This window comes from Camelus dromedarius, chromosome 10 (genome assembly GCF_036321535.1).
Source record: "Camelus dromedarius isolate mCamDro1 chromosome 10, mCamDro1.pat, whole genome shotgun sequence".
In the NCBI taxonomy this organism is placed as follows: Eukaryota; Metazoa; Chordata; class Mammalia; order Artiodactyla; family Camelidae; genus Camelus; species Camelus dromedarius.
Window position 1 is genome coordinate 4,242,617 of NC_087445.1, and position 20,404 is coordinate 4,263,020.

The window sequence follows — 20,404 nt, forward strand, 5'->3', positions numbered from 1 at the left end:
TTCAAAACCCATGGTTTCCCCAGTTGGAAAATGCCAGACAATCATTCTCCTAGCCTCTCTTGCTGGCAGAGCATGCTCCAGTATCCAGGGCTTGGTGACAATGACAGCAGTGTCCCTGTCGAAACCTGCTCTCCTTTGGGAAGTAGAGTCTTCTTTGTTCAGACAGGCTGAGCCTTGTTCTCCAGCCCTCATGGAGCATCTGATTTCTGTTTCGCTTTAACATTTTATTATAGAGGATTTTAAGCACACATGCGTGTGCATGTGTACACACACACACACACACTTACACGAGAACAGTAAAATAAATCCCTCATGTGTTCATAGCAATAGCTAACATTTTGCCAATTCTGTTTCTTCTACATTCCTCTGCTTCCTCTCTACCCCATGACTTCTTTCCCTGGAGTTTTTTTCTAATGCAAATCTCAGATATTACGTTATTTCACTTGTAAATACCTTAGAATATCAACCTTTGTTAAGACTTCTGGAAGAATCATAACCTTCAGGACAACAGCACACCTAACAAAATTCACTGTTAACTCCTTCCTGTCCTCTCATAACCCAGCTGTAGTGTAATTTCCCCAGTTGCCTTTTTAAGGCCGGTTTGCTTGAGCCAGGATCCAAACAAAGCCCACCAGGTGCATTTGGTTGTTACGCCTCTTATGTCTTCTCTTTCATTCAACAGCAGCATTCTTACACTTTTTTTCATAACATTGATTGGTTGGTGGAACAGTTCATTTTTGCTCCAACACCCAATATCCTGGTAATAATGCCTTTTCTGTTCCATTCAGCCAGGATGGACTTCAGTTGAATAGAACTAAGAATTGTGACTGCCATTTGCAGCAACATGGATGGACCTAGAGATGGTCATACTAAGTGAAGTTAGCCAGACAGAGAAAGACAAATGTCATGTGCTATCACTTCTATGTGGAATCTAAAAAATGATACAAATGAACGTATTTATAAAACAGAAACAGACTCACAGACATAGAAAACAAACTGATGGTTACGAAAGGGGGCAGGGCGTAGGGAAGGGATAAATTGGGAGCATGGGATTAGCAGATACAAACCACTGTATATAAAATAGATAAACAGCAAGATACTACTGTACAGCACAGGGAACTATATTCAATAGCCTGCAATAACCTAAATTGAAGATATACACATATGTATACGTGTATAACTGAATCACTCTGCTGTACACCAGAAACTAACACAACATTGTAAATCAACTGTACTTCAATTTAAAAAATTAAACTAAGTTAAAAAAAAAAAAAAAAAAGAACTATGACTGAAACACAAGTCCCGTAAGAATCTCAGCTGGACAGGGGAGGAAACTGAGATTCACCCGGTTTAAGTGAACTTGCTAAGTTTTCAAAGTAGTGAGTGTCGCAGCGGTAACTGGAATTCAAAGCCCTCACTCAGTGTCTATGTGAGATCGTCAAGCTTTCTCCCAGCTCCCTTCCGCACTAGCATTCTATCTGAATCTCTCGTGCTGCTGTCCTCAATGCCACGTTCATTTCAGCCAGCAGCACGCCCCGGGAATCTAGAACACATGGGTTCTCACCGCCAGCATCGATCTCTGCTCAGCTCAACGAGACCATCCCACTTCCTGCCAGAACACAGTCACAGACGTGGGTAAATATACATGTATTCGATGTACGTATCTTGATTCTAAGTGCATGCAGCCAGTGGTTCCCAAAGCGCAGTCCTGGGACCAGCAGTAGCACCGTCAACTGGGAACTCTTTAGAAGCCCCTCTGTAGGACTTCTGACTGAATCAGCAAGTCTGGAGCTGGAGCCCAGGTATCTGTGTTTTAGCAAGTCTTCTAGGTGCTTCTGATGCCTGTTCAGGTTGAAAACCCTACATCAAGCCTTCCCATCTGTGTACTCCCAGAACATCACGTTAATGTAAAAAGGTCCAAAATGGCTTCACTTGTAGCACCTCTGAGACTGCATGTAGAATGCCCTGTCTTCGGTGACCACGCATTTTTATTTACCACTAAGTTTGCCAGTGAACTCCTCAGTATTTAGGGAAATGTTAACTGCTTTTTAAATATCATAATTTAATCTCTTATTCATATGAATGAAATCACAGTATGAAATGAAACCTCACATTTCAGATGCTACACCCTTGTTCTTACCGTGTGAGAACCGCAGCTAAACAGCTTGCTTCTGGGCAAATGACTTAAAACTACCTTCAAACCTGCACAAGCCCCCAGAGGCTGAGTGGCTTCAAAAGCCCCTGGCTGGGCTGGTGGGCTGCCTGCGCCTGGCGTGGTCTCTGGTTCCGTTTGTCTCTACAGGTTGATGAACGGTTCAGAAAACTTGAAGAGACAATGAGGACAGTAGAGAGAAGCCTTTAAACTTGAGCCAGTCCTTGGAAATCATTCATGAAAAATTTTGGGTCCTATTCTTGGCGCTCTGTGCTGAGCCCTGCTTGCCCTGTCTGGTTCTATCCCTATTTCCTTACACTTAATCATTCAGCTAAAATTCCTATCCTTGGGTTCTGGCCATCTCACTTGCGATGGATAAGAGCAGGCATTTGGCTGACCATCCCCACCAGCCTCTGATGCGTGTTCCTGGCAGGGCAGCATCTGATCCCCAACCTGCCCCCTGGCATCACCGGGCATCAGCCTCCAGGGCTCCTGACACGCCCCGGCCATCAGCTGTCGCTCACTCCCTGCTCAGCCTGAACCCCACATCCACAGTTTAAGCCCTACTGGGAGACAAAGAGGTGCCAGACCAATCTTAGCAAGGCGCCATCTGTTTTTTCTCTCCTGTACTGGCTTTTTTTTCTCTCCTAATCTTCATTCTTTCTAAGACAGAGTGATACTTCAAGAATTATTTACATATAATGGAAAAGAATCTGAAAAGAAAAAATATATATGGATGTATACATATAACTGAATCACTTTGCTGTACACCTGGAACTAACACTGTAAATCAATTGCACTTCAATAAAACATTTAAAAAAATATATTAATTCTTCCCCCCAAAATAATTATTTAGCACTTTCTTTCTCAATCTATTTATTCACAGAGTCACCCCTCCCCCTCAACTTTCTGGGACAGACTGAATTTTCCACCAGTGAAAAATAGGCTGATTCTACGAGATTATGTCAAATTACAGCTGTGCTGTACACAAAACACACACACACACACACACACACACACACACACACTCATGCAGGGGTTTGCCTCTCTATTCCATAGTGTTTTCCCTTCAGAAATTTAACGAAATATCCCCACAGCAACCAAAACCACCAACACTGGTTTTACACAGTAACAAATTGGAAATTTTTGGAAAGAGTTTGCCCTGTGATGTTTGGTCTTCGTATTTATAGTTTGTGTCAGGTCGCGTCTTATCCAAGACATCACTCCCCTTCATTAAGTGAAAAGTAAATACGTCTCTAGTGTTACCAAAACAAGCTGCTGTTTACCCAGAGCCGGGTGTCTGAACCCAGCCCCTCTCTCTCGGAGCCTGCAGAGGGGGACTGGCCTGAGACCACAGTCTTTACAAAGTGAACAGGCGGTGAGTCACGGGCCAGCGTGCCTGGCCTCAGACAGCAATCAAAGAAAACTCTTTTACCCGCCACCCTCCCGGGGTTTCTCTGTTTCTCTAGGGCTGCCATGGGCTCTTCACATGATATAAGAAGGTGCCTGAGATCACTTACTTCTCTTGGCATGGGAATATTTCAGGGCTTTACGCTCTCCCATCAATCTCTCCTTCCTCTTGGCTTTTTCTCACCAGGCTCCAGATGAAAACCGAGAAGGCTCCAATCTCGCATATTAAACCATAACTAATGATTATTAGATCAGTTTTCACTTTTTCCCAGCCCAAATGTCAAAGGCAAAGGTCTTAATTTACTGGCTCCAAGAGACCTGAAGCTGGGGTACAAAGGAGGGTGGGAGGTTCCGGGGATTGACTAACTTCAACTGGCTTAAAAGCTTTGTAAGTCAAAACGCTTTTAGGCCATTGGAAGTTGTGGACTTCAGTCTTCTCACGGGAATCGCCCCTCAGATGCAGTATATGTGGCTGATGTTGTCTGAACCAAGGGAAAAAAATGCCCGTGGGGTGGCTGGAGTCTCTCTAAATTCAGATACGAGGCCACGTAAAAGCCAGGCACCAAGAGGGTGGAGCACCCGATGTCACATCTGGAAAAGACCCTGAGGTCACCTGTGAGCACCACAAACTTCAAATCCTGGGTGAGGAAACCAACTCGGTAATGTGCAAGGCCACGCCGCCGCCACCGCGGCCCCCTCTCCCCTCCGCGATCTGGTGATGGTGGCCACCACTTTGTCATCCCGGGGCAGGAAGAGGACAAGCGAAGGATGGACTCCAGAGAGCTGAACCCCCACTTCCGTGTCTGGGGGCTCAGAAAAAGATCCAAGATGACCCAAATCAGTATATTAAGTTCTTCCAAGAAGCATGGAAAATCTCAGAGTCAGAGCAGATTCCCAGACACTGGGGGTTTTGAGCCTGGGGTCTGAGATGGGACCGCCCAGGACTGAGGGGGTCCCCACCTTACCCTTCACAAATGTTAACCTTGGGAAACCACGCTACCTCCACGGGCTGCTTCCCAGAGATCACAGCACCTCATTTGTGGAATTTCTGTGAGAACTGAAAATGTCTGAAGTAGTTCCTTAGTTCCTAGCATGTAACAAGCCTCATAAACTGTAGATAGTGTTATTATTATTATTACTTCAAGGGAGTGAAGAATTAGAATTTCCTGGAGGACAACAGCAGTAATCCTATCGTAGTGGCATTCTGTCATCCTGAAAGCAAAAAAAGCAAACAGTACCACTGTCCTATCTAAACGGGCTCATAATTCCAAGACATTAGCTGTTCTTCGTGGTCTGTCCACCTTACCCCTAGGTTTTTGGACCCTTTCTTCTTAATTCCATGACACAACATGCCTTAATCATCCTTTACCTAAGATTTTGTTAAGCTGCAACTGTTGGACAATGCTTTCTGAGTTATGACTTCAGAGAACGTACTTTCCCCCCGCTTTATTATAATTCTTTATTCTTTAGGAACATAATTATTTAAAATAGATGCCAAAGACTATTAGTTAGTAAAAGAACAGCTCACTTCTCCAGATGCCGTTTTCTTTGCAGCTCAACTATTTGAGAATCTTGAAAGAATTGGTAATAATCAGGCCATGAGCAGTTTAAATAATGTCACAGAATATATTTACTGTTACCTGTCTTGTAATTATAATAAACTTCATAGAGTTACTCAGGCACATGTCAAACCTAGGATTGAAAGTGAATTCCCACCTCACTACATAACAGCAATGAAGACGACAAGAAAGCAGAAGTGAGCCCAAGGATTTGGAAAACACGGCAGTCTTGAGTTCTGATCTCATCCACCACCATGTCTTTAAAGGGCAACGCAACACAGTGAGACTGTAGTTTACAATGAAGCTCTCCAACAGTTACATTCCATAATTTTTAAAATGTTACCCCGTGGAAGAACAGCAAAAATGTGCAAAGTACCTAGGATAGAGTTTAACGAAAGATGTGCAAGCCTTAAAGGAGAAAATGATGCAACTATGCTGAAAGGCATTAAACAAAGTCTACTCTTTGGGAAGCGTTGAGGCTCCAGTCTGGGAGGGGCACACAGGGGGCTTCAGAGGAACTGGTAGCATGCTGTTTCTTAAGCTTAGTCGTATATCTATGAGTTTTCATTTTATTATTGTATAGCTTTTATGCAGTATATATATATATATATTACTTTCTTTGTGTATGTAAGAAATATTTCATAGTAAGTATCTTTGCCAATTTCCAGGGATTATTTCGCATAAGGATCACAGTAAATTGGTTGAATAATAATAACTTTTAGAGCAGGTGAGTAAGACAGACAAGATTTGTTGTTACCAACCGGGAATCTCCAAAATGAATGGACTATTCACAGAGAGGACTGGGTTGAGAGCATCACTTCTGGAGATTACAAAAATATTCCTCACCCCTTTTTAAAAAATGTGTATTTGTTCTATTAATTAAAAAAATGCATATTCCCTAGGACCGCACTTAGAAGTCACTCAATAAATATTTGTTGAACGAGTGAGCAAATGGATGGAAATAAGCAAATTCTCCCATGTTTTAAAGTTATTTTTGTACATGTTGTCTGTTACCACCCAGCCCAGGCCAACTCATAGATCTGCTATAAAATCCTGCTACCCGGGTGCTGAATCCTACCCAATTCCTGAGTCAATGGCAGCCTGGATGTTTGGGTGGAATGGAAAATTGCCTCTCCACGGATGACTCAGTGTCTAGCCGATGTCTGATGTCTTGAGCTGGTGTCCGGTGTGCCTGGGGTGAACTTAGCTTCAGGACACAGCACCCGATATGCCCAGCATTTCCTCCTGCAGAACACACTCCCTTTGTGGAGACCCAGGGTTGCCCAGAGGTGTGAAAGGGGTAGACCTATGGGCCAGGCGACGTCATCTATTACAGGGGTCCTGTATATCCATTGCAGGTCAGGGTGGTGGGCCCCCGACCCAACTGGGCACGACTGCGACTGCAGGGCACTGTGGGGGGCTGGCCGAGCAGAGGATGTGGGCTGGGGAGGAGAGATTGGATTTCCATTTTAAGGCATCTGTGATGGGCCATTTGCATAATAAAATGAGATAGACCTACAGAGAGAGAAGAATGAACAAGGAACAGAGTTAAAAATATAGAGAGAATTTTTCTAATGACTCTTGCCTTATGTGAAGCTAGATGATTCAGTAAGCCCTGTGACAACCATAACAGAAAGGAATAGTAACAAGAGAAAATTAATGCTAGCGGCAATACTCACGTAGTGTTTCCCCTGTGTCAGCACTTTAAACATAATTCATCAAATTCTTGCCTGTGAGTTAGATATCCCCATTCTACAGCCGAGACAACTGAGGCATCAATGTTTTAGCTGACTTGCTCAAGCCAAGTGTGGAGCAATGACCTGAATCCGGGCAGTTTTGCTCCAGGGGTCATGCCCTTAGTCTTGGAAGTCTCCTCTCTTTACAAGGGTCTTCAGGTGAGTTTGGGAACTTGCAGACACTCCCTGACTAGCGGAATAAAACAAATCCTTTAGAGAAAGCTGTTCTGTTGCCCTGCTCTGTGAGCTCCACCCATCGGACCTCTTTTTGTGGTCTGGGGACTTGAACTTTCAAGGCCAATAGCCCAGTTCCCGGAGACTTGATCCCTCAGCCTAGACCCAGTTCACCCCCATCATTATTGCTCCTGTGTCCGCTTTTCCGAGGAAATGACTATGAAACTCGAAGCTCTGAAGTCTTTCCAAACGTGTTATTCAGAATACAAGTTCTGAAAGATGCTAACTGCTCTGCCGAACAAACAAATGAGCAAACAAAACAACTTTTTTTTTAAAAAAAATGAGCAACATGCCATGCCAATCAGCTTGTCTACCCATGCCCAGCACAGAGCCCTCTAGACCAGGGCTTGGCAAACCCCAGTCTCCTGTCTCATTGGTACAGTGACTGCATTTCCAGTACTACATACTAACACGTGTGGCTTTTGCTCCCAAGGATGCCATGTTAATAAGCAGTTTTGCCCCAGAATGGCTCCTCGTAAGTTTCCCTACCCTAGAGGCATTGTTTCCTTTATGAAAAGCATTGCAATAAATGGAAAAATTTGCTGCACTATCTCTGAACCAGTATGCATTATTTTATTTTATTTTATTTTATTTTATTTTATTTTATTTTATTATCAGAAAGATTTTTTTTTTCTGCAAGTTATTCAGATTCCTTTCTGGTTGCTACAATTCACATCATCTAATAGAAGTTAAGTGAACCTGGCCAAATACAGAAAGAGAGGAGAAATCACACTGAGTGCTTCAAGAGGCAGATATTATTCTTCCTATTTTTCAGAAGAAGAATCTGAGAGATTAACTAAAATGCCTTAAAATTATAGAGGTGGAAACACAGCAGATGTTCTGAGAAGTTCTTGAGTAAAGAAACCTGGTTAGGCTTTTTTTTTTTTAACTCATTGTGCCCCCAAACAGATCAAAAAAAAAAAAAAAAAAGATTCCTTATAAGGTCCCCGGAGTGGGTGCTCTGAGGAAATACACTTGGGAAAATGCTTGTCGACAGTGGCGATGTCCTGAGTGGTCAGAGAGCCAAAACATGCCCGCGACTGAAGACACGTGTGACTTTGTGGATCCCTTGAGGTTTGGTGGGAAGCGCCCCGATGCTGGCATGACAGATACCAGCTCCCCACCAGGAAAGGATTTTAAACAGCCCAAAGCCCTGCTCCCTCCTCTGTAAGCCCTGGGGAGTTACAGAGTCAGTTACATGAGATCATCTATTTCAGCCTAAACTGAATGACATAGAAAAGGAACTCAGAAAAGGGAGATAATATATTTTGTGGGTACAGGTGGAAAAGCAGGGAATGGAAATGCATCAGAAGCTCTACTGAAAGAAGAATGAGCCTCCTGGGCCTGATTCTCCATCTCATCCGCCCTTCTCCCCGACCCCCGACCTAAGCCCACCACCCCACCTACGGCAGACAGAGCCGCCGCCGCAGGGGGAAACGCGGCACAGGGCGTGCAGCATATTGTATCACATGCCTCTGAATTAGAAACCAAACCAGCCCTAGAGCATTGCATTGTTCCCTTCACCACATGTCTCCTCAGCCTCTAAGCTGGGACGTTTTGCCCTTTCTAATTCTAAGGACAGCCCATCTGTCAAGAGACTACTTTTTCCTGGGTTGGAGGAGGCGAAGGAAGGGACGAGCAATACTGCCCTTTCATTTTGGCAAAGGTCTTGTGAGGACCCACCTCCAGCGCCCCGCTGTAGGAGGAGGGAGCTGCCTGTCAGCCTGGAGGCGGGACTCCAGCCTCCTTTTCGCCAATCAGAAGGACTGAGACGCTCAGGATCTAAAGGACTAGCCTTTTATTGCAGGTCAGTTTCTAAGCTTCCTCTACTGGGCTAACAAACCGGAGCCCTGTGGGGTTCTCCTTTGTCCAGGAGTCTCCTAGGGTTCTGGAAAGACAGCTCTCGTGGGATGGAATAAGCCCTTGATCTAGGACAGGGGTTGGCAAACATTTTCTGTAAAGGGCCGGAGAGTAAATAGTTCAGGCTTTGCCCGCCGTATGGTCTCTGTCTAGCTTCTCAGCTCTGCCCCGTAGCAAGAAAGCAGCCCTAGTTAGTATGTAAACGTGGTTGTGGTCCAAGAAAGCTTCATCTGTGGATGCTGAAATTGAATGTTATAATTTTCTTGAGTTAAAAAAAAATCTTTTCCCTGCCTAACCATTGAAAACTGTAAAATTCATTCTTATCTTGTATGCCGTACCAGACACACAGTGGGTGGGATTTGGGCCACGGCTACCATTTGCTGAGCCCTGATCTAGGAGGTCCTGGAATGTTCTGGATGCGGGACTTTGGACAGGCCTTTTGCTTTCCGAGAACTTCAGTCGGAGAACGTACCAACCAGCAGTGGGATAAAATGAGATAATGTCTGTGAAAGCTGCTCTGATGACTAGAAAGTGTTTTTATAAATTAACGTTAATATTACTGAGGTAAGTCTTCAAGCAGCAATGTTGGTTCCAATGTAAAGAGACCTGTAAATTGTCCAGGGATCATTTTGAAAAGAATTTCAACCTCCGTGGGGAAAATATAGTTCAAGTGATCTTTTCCAAGTGTTTTGTATTTTGTAGGGAATGAAAAACCACAACCGAAATGTGACTTGTGGTTTTGGATGTTGGAGAGTTTTTACCACCACTTACATTATTTTAAAAGTCATAAAAAAATCAACCACGAAATATCTAATTTCTCAAATGATTATTTATTACCATTTAATTAATTACACCGTTGGTTGAAGCTTTTCTTCCACAATTTCCCCCTTTGCTGTGGTTTTTTTCCCTTCCACTAACAACACCTGAAACAGGACAGGAGCCCCAGTGTCAGGGGAAACAGAAGCAAATGCAGCGCTTAGAGGACAGAATGATTCCCCTGGCCTCCGGCTGACACATGTTTTGGGGTCTGCGGGAAAGTCAGTAGAAGAGGGGGGGTCTCAGGCAGGAACCTTCACGTCTCGTGTTCCCCTGAGCTTTCTTCCCGGAGTGGAGCCACAGTCACACTGGCTGCAGGGAAACCTTCGGTGCTGGGGGAACAGGGCTTTAATGAGTGTTGACTGAGGAGTGTTTCTGGCCCCGATGCAGGAGTTTCTTTCCAAGGTCGTTTTCCACTGGGTACTCAGGGCCCGTGGCTTCACAACCACATTAACAACCCTGATGAAGTGGAGACCAGGTGTGGGTGACGGATGTTGCCGGGCAGAGAGAAAGGAGGGAGCCAGGCAGGAGGGAAGGCAAGGTTAAGGAAATGTGGGTGTGTTTCGTTTTATTTTATTTTATTAAAAATTTTTAAAATTGTTCTTTTTTTTTTTTTAACTTTGTACTTTACTTACTCATTTCTGTTTCGTTTTATAAAATGAGAAATGTAGAAGTTGACTCGCGAATGACTGGGGAGAAGATCCCATCTGGAGGAATTTCCTGGGGTCGCATCATTAATGTAGGAGCTCAAAATCAACCAGAGCTGCAGAGGAAAGGGGGAGGGTGAGGGGCCGGGGGAGGAGAGAGAGGGAGGAAAGGAGCGGGGAGAGGAAGGACGTGGAGGAAGAGAAGGAAGGAGAGAGAAAATAATTGAAAGAGAGCAGACCCTCCTTCAGGAGAGGACAGCTCGGGGGTGAGGGCTGTGTCTGCCTTCTACACCTTCTGTAGCTCCTTCCCCAGATGTGGGCATCTCCCACCTAGCATTTATAGATGCACGTTTCCCATCTCCCAGATGCAAGTCAACTACTGAACTTAGCTAGCCAGGAAAGAACTGAAATAGGCAAGACAGAGCATCCCATCTGCCCCTGGCCTCCACACTTACCCTCTCTCTCCATTCCTTCTTTTTCTTCTATGTCCCCTCCCCGTGAACCTTGACTAGCTGCTAAACTCAAGGTCTGCGCTGACAGTTCTCGCGGGTTATCTGGATTGCAGCAATGACCCCAAGCAAGAGGCGTGGGTCTCAAGTTTACTTGGTGAAAAGAAATGGGGATACAAACATTTACCTCTTGAAGGGAATACTTTATTTCTTTCCCCTTCTCTTTTTAACCTCTGTCCACTTGAGTTCCACTAAACGAAGAAATGCAGATCTCCTGGGAGCACAACATAGTGCAGTATCTCCCCTCCAGCATCCATTTCAGAAAAGGGGAAAAATGCACCCAGGAGAGGGACACTCAGTAATTAGGGTGTGCTCATCAGAGACCATCTCAGACAAATTTGCCTCTTTTTCATTTTTTTTTTCTTTTTAATATGCTGTATTTTTAAGGCAGTTTTAGATTTACAGAAAAATTGAGACGATAGTATCAAGAATTCTCATGTGCTTCATGCCCAGTTTACCCTATTATTAACATCTTATACGTGTATGATACATCTGTTATAAAGAATGAATCGATATCAACACATTCTTATTAACTCAAGTTCCAATTTGATTATTTCCCCGGTTTTCCCTGGTGTCCTTTTTCTGTTCTGGAATCCCATCCAGGACGCCACAGTACATTTAGTTGTCGGGTCTACTTGAGGTTCCTCTTGGCCATGGCAGTTTCCCAGACTTTGCTTGTTTCTGATGACCTTAACTGTTCTCAGGAGCGCCGGTCAGGTATTTCGTAGCACGTCCCACTGCTGGAATTTGTCTAGTGTTTTTCTCATGATAAAACCATGGTTCTGGGTTATTGGGAGGAAGACCTCAGAGATAAAGGGTCATTCCTGTCACATCACATCAAGGCACACTGTGGACATGACTTATCACTGTTCGTGGTGGCCTTGACGACCTGGCTGAGGGAACATCGGTCAGCTCTCTCCACGGTAGAGCGACTCCTCCCCCTTGTGCACTGCACACTTTGGAAGGAAGTCGGAGAGAACCAGTGAACATGGTTCCACGTAGCAGCCTCTAGGTTTCCCCTCCCCCAGTCTGCCAGGCCAGCTTCCCTTCAAGGTATGAACTGCATTTCTGTGGGAAATGGGACTTCCTCTATTTCTCTTGCAAGTTTAGCAACTTTCAAAGATTTCTAAATATTCTCAAGCTGTCTTTTACTTCACCCAAGTCATGAATTTTCCTGCTTTCAGGAAAGCCTGACCTTTCCTCCTGACCTCACACAGTGAAATGTTGGGTGATCGTACACCCACAACCACACTCTTGATGGTGCCAACACTCCTGGCTGCCACATCCACTCAATCCCAAGCCAATGGACAAAACGGGAGGGTAGAGCTCAGTGGTGGAGTGTGTGCTTACCATGCACGAGGTCCTGGGTTCCATTCTCAGGACCTCCATTAATTAATTAATTAATTAACCTGATTATCCCCCCCACCCCAAAGTTACCAAATCAGTTGACATGGACCGACAGGAGAATGGACTGCAGTTTCCTAGCCCAAGCTTCCTTCCCGGCAGTGATGCCACTGTGGAGACGGGGCAAGACAGTGTGGGTTGGCAGCCAACGGAGGTGAATGAACCAGGCTAGGCTAGGCATGTGCTGCTGTAACGAACAACCCCCAAACTGCAGTGACTTAAGATACAGTGTTTCTTTCTCACTCACGAGAAGTCCACTGTAGGTCTGCTGACTCTCAAGGTTAATGCACCTTGATCAGAGACAGAATGACCCAGGCTTCTTGAATTCCGCGTCCCCTGACTCATCTCCCGGCTCCGTGACGCCCCTCAGAAGAGGAAGAGACAGCTGAGATGTCACGTGGTATCTTTTGGCCTCACCTTGCTACTTGTGCTTATGGTCCATTGGCCAGAACACACCACGCGGCCCCACCTTTCTGCAAGTGGGCTATATCCTGAATTCTTGGACTGTAGGCTCAAGCCCCCCCTTTTGTACATAAATCATGTTGTTCCTTTTGGGATCCAATTCTGTGCCTGACACAAAGCCTTCCCAAACTTCTTCCCAGATTTTCCCCCCAAAGTGCACGGAGCTAAGTAAGCCAAATATTGCTATATCTCAATAACCTCAAAGTTTACTTTACATTGATTTTTCTCCCACAGTATAATGGAACCCATTGCTGTAAAGGTCAGAAATGGGTCATGTCCAGTATGACAGGACAAGTCTTAACCGTACTTGGTTAAATGCCCACCTTATTCTTGGCTCACCTCACTTTTTTAGTTGTAAAAGGACAAAACATTCTAGTTTTTTTTTTTTTTTTTCTGGTTTTGTTTGTTTCTCCATAAGTGTGCATTAAAGTATCCTTTTCTCTAAATTTGCAAATTGAACTCCTTTTATTTTGACTTACAACTTGATGTTTTGTCTCCTCTTATTAACTCCTTCCCTGCCTCATCCTGAAATCCCCCTCTGCCCCCTCAACATGAGAATACCTAGATTGTTATCCCTTCACCAGCCTGGACCTCACTTTCTTCATCTGTAACATGGGAAGTTACAGTGAGCTGCGTCCTTCCTGTTCCAGTGGTCTCGCAGTGTGTGCAGAACGTTTTCTGTTGTCTTTTTTTCGCATCTGCCGATCAAGATGTTTACCCTTTTAAATCACGGGATGTGCTAATGAGGCAATTAAAACCTGACATATTTTAAAATAGGAAATAAATGAGCCCTATGAATGAAACCTTGGATTTGAAATATCTCCTGTGATTTAGAAATTTCACCTTTCTTTAATCTTCTCAAACAGTTCTCCATGAATTGAATCATTTGAAATCATTCTTTAATTTACATAACTCATTATACAGTTTACTGTTGAATTTAAACAGGCTTGTGAGTCATAAAGAGTGAAAATATAAAATTCTCCTGAAAAGAATAAAGGAGTTTGTCCCTGTGTATTTTCCCTCCACGGTGTTCCAAGGACTTGGTTACCTGAAACCAGCACTACATAGAGTGATTGATTTAATTTTGAAGTTAATGGCTACCTACCTTGATGAGATAATTACATAGAAAATTAATCTTTCACTTGTACATACTGAATTTCTTGTTTATTTTAAAACATAACAATAATATAAAGAATTTTTTTTTTCAGGAAATGGGAGATCAATCCTAACTCCATCCCCTTAACAGAGTGTTTTGTGTTCAAGATTGGACATTGAAGGAAAAAATGGATTTTTTCCTCGGTTGTTATGGTTTTTTATTAAGTAGCATCAACCTTTTAAACCATTTAGCCAAATGTAAGGTTTAGATCAATGGCGATGAATGCAGTGACTTTCCTCCCAAAGTGGAGAACACATACATCCAAGGACACTTGTTAGCAAATGGCTGCTGGTCCAGTTGTCCCCCTAGCCAGGAGCACACGAGAGCTGTTGGTGAGCCTTAGTTATAATGAAGACCATTGACAGTGAACTCCGCAGTGGTCTGGGCTTTCCAAAGATGGCAAACGGAGAGAGGACGGCAGGTAGACGTGAAATGTGTGGATACGCGGGAGACCCTTGGCCCAACAACTGCCCTCTTCTACCTTTTTTTTTTTGCTGTTGTGGTCGTTCTGAGTTCTGCTGCTGGTGCTGAAACGCAGAGAAAGTGCCTCAGCTGCTGGAGAGAGCTGCCTGTCAGCCAGCGTTCCCCATTCCATATTATCTGCATCATTGAGCTCCAATTAGTGCATGATTTCCACTTTGGTGCTGATTGAAGTTTTTGGAGTCGTTTAAAACAGAATTCCAGGCTTTCCGCTGCAGGAGTTTACTCTAACCCTGTGGTTTCACTGCAGAGTTTCCCTCTGTCTCGAGGAGACAGGTCTGCTGGGGGGAGGGGGGGGGAGGCAAAGAGCCCTGAACCTGGAGTCCTAGCCCAGGAACTGACTTCTGACTGTCATTTCCCAGTTTGTGACCTGGGGGAAATCATTTAGCATTACTATTTTATGAGGCGATGGAGGGGCTGGATGCTACTGTTTCGAATCTTGCTGAGTGGGTGTCAAAGACTTGAAAGAAAGCCCTAAAGCCCGTGGCAGAGCCCTCTTCGTGAAACACTGCATCACCAGTGCCCCTCTTTTGATGGCTCAGAGCACGAGCCTGTGGCCAGAAAAACACGGACATTGACAGCTTTGAGTTGAAATAACTGTTCAGACGAGCACACGCCATATGTGAAGAAGCTTAAGACATCGACTAATTTGTTTCTACTCCTCTTCTTCTGTGAGCACAAGAATGATATAAGGCGGTAATCCCTATCTGAGTAAGTCCAAAAGAGCTCTTTCAATAAGTATTAAGCAAATCCAAGTGATCTGAAAGTGTTGTGTTACATTTGAATAGGGACCATATGTTCTGTCTTTCTTAGTAGTATATGAAATACGGTGCATCTTACCATCATTAGAATAAAATAGGCACGAGGAGGGTATAGCTTAGTGGTAGAGCACAAACTTAGCATGCATGAGGTCCTGGGTTCAATTGCCAGTGCCTCCATTAAACAAACAAACAAACAAACCAAACTACCTACCCCCCTGCCGCCAAAAATTCTATTAAAAATGAAATGAAACGAAATTCTGATTATCTTTAAAATAAAATAAAATGGGCACAAACAGGACTGCTCCTGTGGAACCCCTTCCAGAGCAGGGCTGGTCCGTGCAGAGTCAACAGAAGGCAGCAAAAGGAAAGGAAGCCACTTCTGAGAGTTGGTTACAAACGAGTGTGACTTCCATCTTGGGCTCTCTTTTCTGGAACCTTGACTTTAAGGAAAGCCAGATGCCACATCTTGAAGACACCCAGGCAACCTGTGAAGGGGCCCATGTGGTGGGGAACTGACATCTTCAGCCAACAGCTGTGAGGAATGGAACCCTTCCCACAACCTCAGGAGTGGACTTGAAAGCAGCTCAGCTCCTACCTGGGTACCTACAGCCTCATGAGAGACCCTGGGCTGGAACCATCCAGTGATGCTGCCCTCAGAAACTGTGACATTATACATGTGTGTTGTATAAGCTGCTGGGTTTGGGGGTCATTTGTTACACAGCAGTAGATAACTAGTACACTATTTTTGCATAATTATTCCCTTACCTCATTCTAGAAGTTAGGTGTTGGCTTCGCTGGAGAGAAGATGTACAGAATGTAGAGGAAAGTGACTGGAAAAACAAGAGGGAACGTGAATGTGATCTGATGGCCCCATCTTGCCATCCTCTCTGGACACTCCTTGTGTATCCCGGAGGAAATGTCCTTCTCAGACAGAAGAGGATCATTCTCCAGAGGAAGTGTCATTTCCAGCAGGAGTCTGCCTGGGTAAAAATAAAGAAATAAAATAAAGAAACTCTGTGCAGGATTTTCAAAAAGGTGATGAAATGTTCAATCTGAATAAGATCTACAGATATTCAGGCAAGTAACTACAACCACATACCTATATCCAAGATGAGAATCCCTGAGGACGATGGTTGAAGAGAAATTTAGATGAGAATCTAAGTGATACTTTACCTCAGAGAGCTGCTTTTGAGTAGCCACTTCAAAAATAATTAAAAACAAGCTGCGTTTATAATTGCTTTCTCAACAACTAGGGAAAACCACAGTCACGGCTGCGCAGTCTGCAGGCCTGGCTGGCCATCCGTTTCCCACTGAAAATGGAACCCCACTTGGCGAATGTCCCAGAGGAAGGCATGCTCAGAGGCGAGGGGGTCTGGTGGTGAGAATGCCCATCACGGCGCTCCCTGGAGTCTCCTCTATGTCCTCACCTGGCACGTCCCACAGCCCCAGAAACAACTCCCCAGGATGCCACCCAGGGCATCAGAACCCCACCATCCTTGTCCCCATTATCCCTCTCCATCCTCCATCCCCCAAGGCTCACACCCCGGCACCATCTTCATCCTCAATCCCAAGGCTGTGTTCTCTGTTCACAATGAATCTTACAGCTGGTAAAACCAAACCCCAAGTCATTAGCTACAGAAAAACTGGTTCACTGTTTCTCAAAAGAAAGGAGAGAGGAAGTGACCTACACCTTCTGAAGCAGTGAAGAAAGGAAAGCCACAAACCCCACCCCCATAATTGACACTGTTAAAACACTAAACGTTTACATCCTTCTACTGATAAATTATCTCATTTAATTTTTCAAAACAGCCCCAGGAAGCAGTATTAGTCTTTTTTTTTTTTTTTTTTTTCCAGCAGGTAAAATCGATGCTGAGAGAAGGGGAGTGATTTGCCCAAAGTGACACAGCAGAAATGACACAGTGGTAGGCGGGTGGCTGGGACGGAAAGCGGAGGCTGACAGTCTTCACCCCTAGTCTATCCACCCCCATCTGATTCTCATCCAAGTTCCCGAGTGAAAAAGTTCATTTCAAACACTGTATGAGAGAAATATTCCAGGTACCAAGGCTTAGAAAAACATTATTCGTTTGCCGATCAATTTTTCCTGGCAACTTTCTTGAGGGAACCAGACGTCTCTCTCGTTGGATGGCAGAGCGCTATTATCTCAAAAAGGAGAGAGGCTTGGGCACAGCTGGGGGTCTGCTGTCTGCCGTGTGTCCTTGCCTGGCGTCCTCGGACAACAAACTCCCCCTGCTGCTTCGGATGCTGCCCGTAGGTCAGGAAGAGACACTCAGGGTTTCCTTTGCTGATGACGATTTACCCACTCCCTTTTTAAACAGCAGTAAATCTCCTTCAGACGTTCTCAAGTCTCCGTCCTATTCTGAATGTTGGGGCAGCGTCCAGCTTCAGTAGGAGACGAAACGTTGTGTGAGTTTTAGACTGTAACACTAGTCTAGTGTTCTTTATCCAAACCAGGTACTGGGCGGGAGGGAAAGGTGATTTCAACACAAATGGTCTGGGCAGGACATCAGAAAATGTCAATCACAAACAAAATGACAATACAAACAATAGCAATAAAAAAAGCTACCATTCACTATATGTTAACGGCTATTCTACGCATTTTATATGTATTATCTCACCTGCTCTCCAGACAGCACTATGGGTTAGATCCTAATAATTATGATCTCATTTTTCAGATGAGGAAACTGGGATGCAAGAGGGTTAAGGAACTTGCCCAAGTTCACAAAACTACTGAGAGTTAGAGTCAAGATTTAAACTCAGGTAGGCTGGATCCACTGAGCTCTTAAGCTTATAGCTGGAAAATGTAATTATTTAATTTGAGGGGACAACCATAGCTCTTATTGGAGGAAATACCCAAACATAACTAACATATTGGTTACTAAAAGGATAATACGTAGCTAGGGAAGGAATAGTAATTGCTTATAATAGGACAGCTTCTCAGAAAGGAGAAATGCCACGCACACATCATGGCTGAGGAGCATCCTGGAGAAAGGTAGAGATGCTGCCAGAGGCAGCTTACCTCAGATTCTTCAGCTTGGGAAGAGCACAATGAGAGCAGGAAGTTCAGTGGGTCTCTGGGATGGCATTCAGGGACACTCTTGCCAGTGGCAGGTGTTCTCCAATAACCTTGAAATCTGGTGAAAACTCCACGTAAGTCTGATTTAACTTGTGTTCCTGTAAACCTCATCCCAGACTGCAATTCCTGCAGGGTCCATGCAGAAATCGGTGCATTGCTCCCCTCTGTGCCAGCCCAGAACGCCTAACAGAAGTCTGGGAAAAGATGGATAACAGTCTTTTTGGGGCGGGGTGGGGGTGGGGGTGGGGGGGGATGGGGAGGACAGAATTAGCAATTCAGGCAGGCAAAGGGTCTGCTGTGCCAGTTTGCAAAGTCATTCTGTGTGATGACCACCCCCGCCCCAGCCCACCGCGCTGCCCGTTCGGAATGTGTAGTTTCAGCAGCGTCTTGCTAATGCTTGTGAATTTTCCAGTCTTTTTGAATGTCAGGTTTAAAAATATCATCTCGAAGCGTCCCGGTCCTGTGACTCTGGAGCGGTGAATGCTCCGGCAGAGAAAATGCAGGCAGCTCCGGACTGCTGCTCCGCCGGGCGAGCTGAACCACGGCTTCATAAGCTTGCCATGTGAATCCATGATGTCATCTGTTCCCTTGGCGTTTGGGCTTCGGGGCCCGGACCACCCACGCGGGCGGCTATTCTCTGCCGGCGTCGTCGGGAGGGACCTGCCTTTATAAATGATTCGAGGTCTAAACGGAACGTAGCTTGAATTGTTATACAAAAGTGCTGCCTGCGACAGTGATAAGCATTTGGACATGTCAACGTGGTGATTTTTTTTTTCTTTCTCTTATTGGAACGTTGAAATTCTCTTTAACACACAGTGGAAGGGCTGAGAGAGTGAAGCTGGGAAGGTCTCAGAAACAGACTGGAAAAATCTGTAATAGAAAAGTAAGCAAGAGAGAAAATATTTCAAAATCTGGGAACTCTGGAAATAAGGGGGCAGTGAGTAATTAGATCGCCCGCGATGTTAGATTCACATGTGACTCCCCCTCCAACTCTGATTCCCCCTTGTAAGAGGGAAATTGGAGGGAAGGGGGAATGCCACATTGCTGAGAAGAAAAGAAATGCATTTTTCAAAACCATTTGAAGGAAACCAAGGCACTTGGGGCTTTTGAATACTTTTGACTTTTCCTTAGTTGGGAAGGAGGAAGAGTCTTTTGGGGCCACAGAGTGTGATGGAGCCAGGAAGGCCCATGTCTTCCAGATCCATCTGCCTCTATAATAAGCTTCATTTGACCACTGGGGCCCTGGTCATGTAGCAAGTGCTAAACAATGAAGAGGCCCTCCTTGTCTGTTTTTTTTTTTTTTTTTTTTTTTTTTTTTGTCCCCTTTGGTATAGTAAGAGTGCAAAGTACAGGGAGGAAGAATAATCAGATCCTAAATTTACAACACTGAGCACATTGACATTACCAGATAGAAAGGAAAATTAATTTGGAAACTAAAATACCAGTTCTGTGATGTCTCTAGAGAAACAAGTTATCCTAAGGCTGGGGCCTTAATCTTTTCTGAGCCATGAATCCCTCTAGCAGTCTGGGGAAGCCTGTGGATAAATTCTCAGAATAATTTTTTAAACGAATTAAATATATAATATATATATATATGTAAAATACATATATATAATAAATACATAGATATATAAAATAATAAAATACATGATTATCAAAGCCATCAATGATATCAAAATATTTCAGAAAAGTCATTAACATATGAATATGTGTGCTTCTTGATTGACTCTTTAAAAAACAATGTCCAGTGAATGGTGAGTTTAGTAACTACTATGATTGCCGAGTGCTGGTAAACACAGACAGTAGTTCCAGAAGTCTGCAGCAACTGGAGGTGATGTTTGTAGGTACCTGAGGTTTCCATTGGTGGCAAGGTCACTTACTAGTGCGCTTACAATTGTGGCTGGTTGCTTACATTCATAACTGAAGGAAATGCTGAATTTCAGCGAGATGTTAAAAATAGAGATTATTTTTTCCCGTTCAAGTTCACAGGTGCCCCTATTAAAAGCCCCCATCCTAAGGATGGCATTTTCAGGCCGCCAAGTGGGCTCCGCACTGGAGAAGAAAGTCAGTTCTGACTAGTGAGGTGTCTGACCTCAGTCTGTTCCTCAAAGCTCTTCATAAAGA

General features: G+C 44.4%; 1 long non-coding RNA gene across 1 annotated transcript; it reads right to left on the reverse strand.

The window, feature by feature from the left end:
• Nucleotides 1–9,811: 9,811 nt before the first annotated feature.
• Nucleotides 9,812–18,505, reverse strand: LOC135322242 (uncharacterized). Its single transcript, XR_010382574.1, has 4 exons — nucleotides 16,286–18,505; nucleotides 15,952–16,166; nucleotides 10,403–10,530; nucleotides 9,812–10,226 (listed from the first exon to the last, which is right to left on the reverse strand). It is a non-coding gene; the product is annotated as an uncharacterized LOC135322242 (long non-coding RNA).
• Between the last annotated feature and the right edge of the window lie 1,899 nt (nucleotides 18,506–20,404).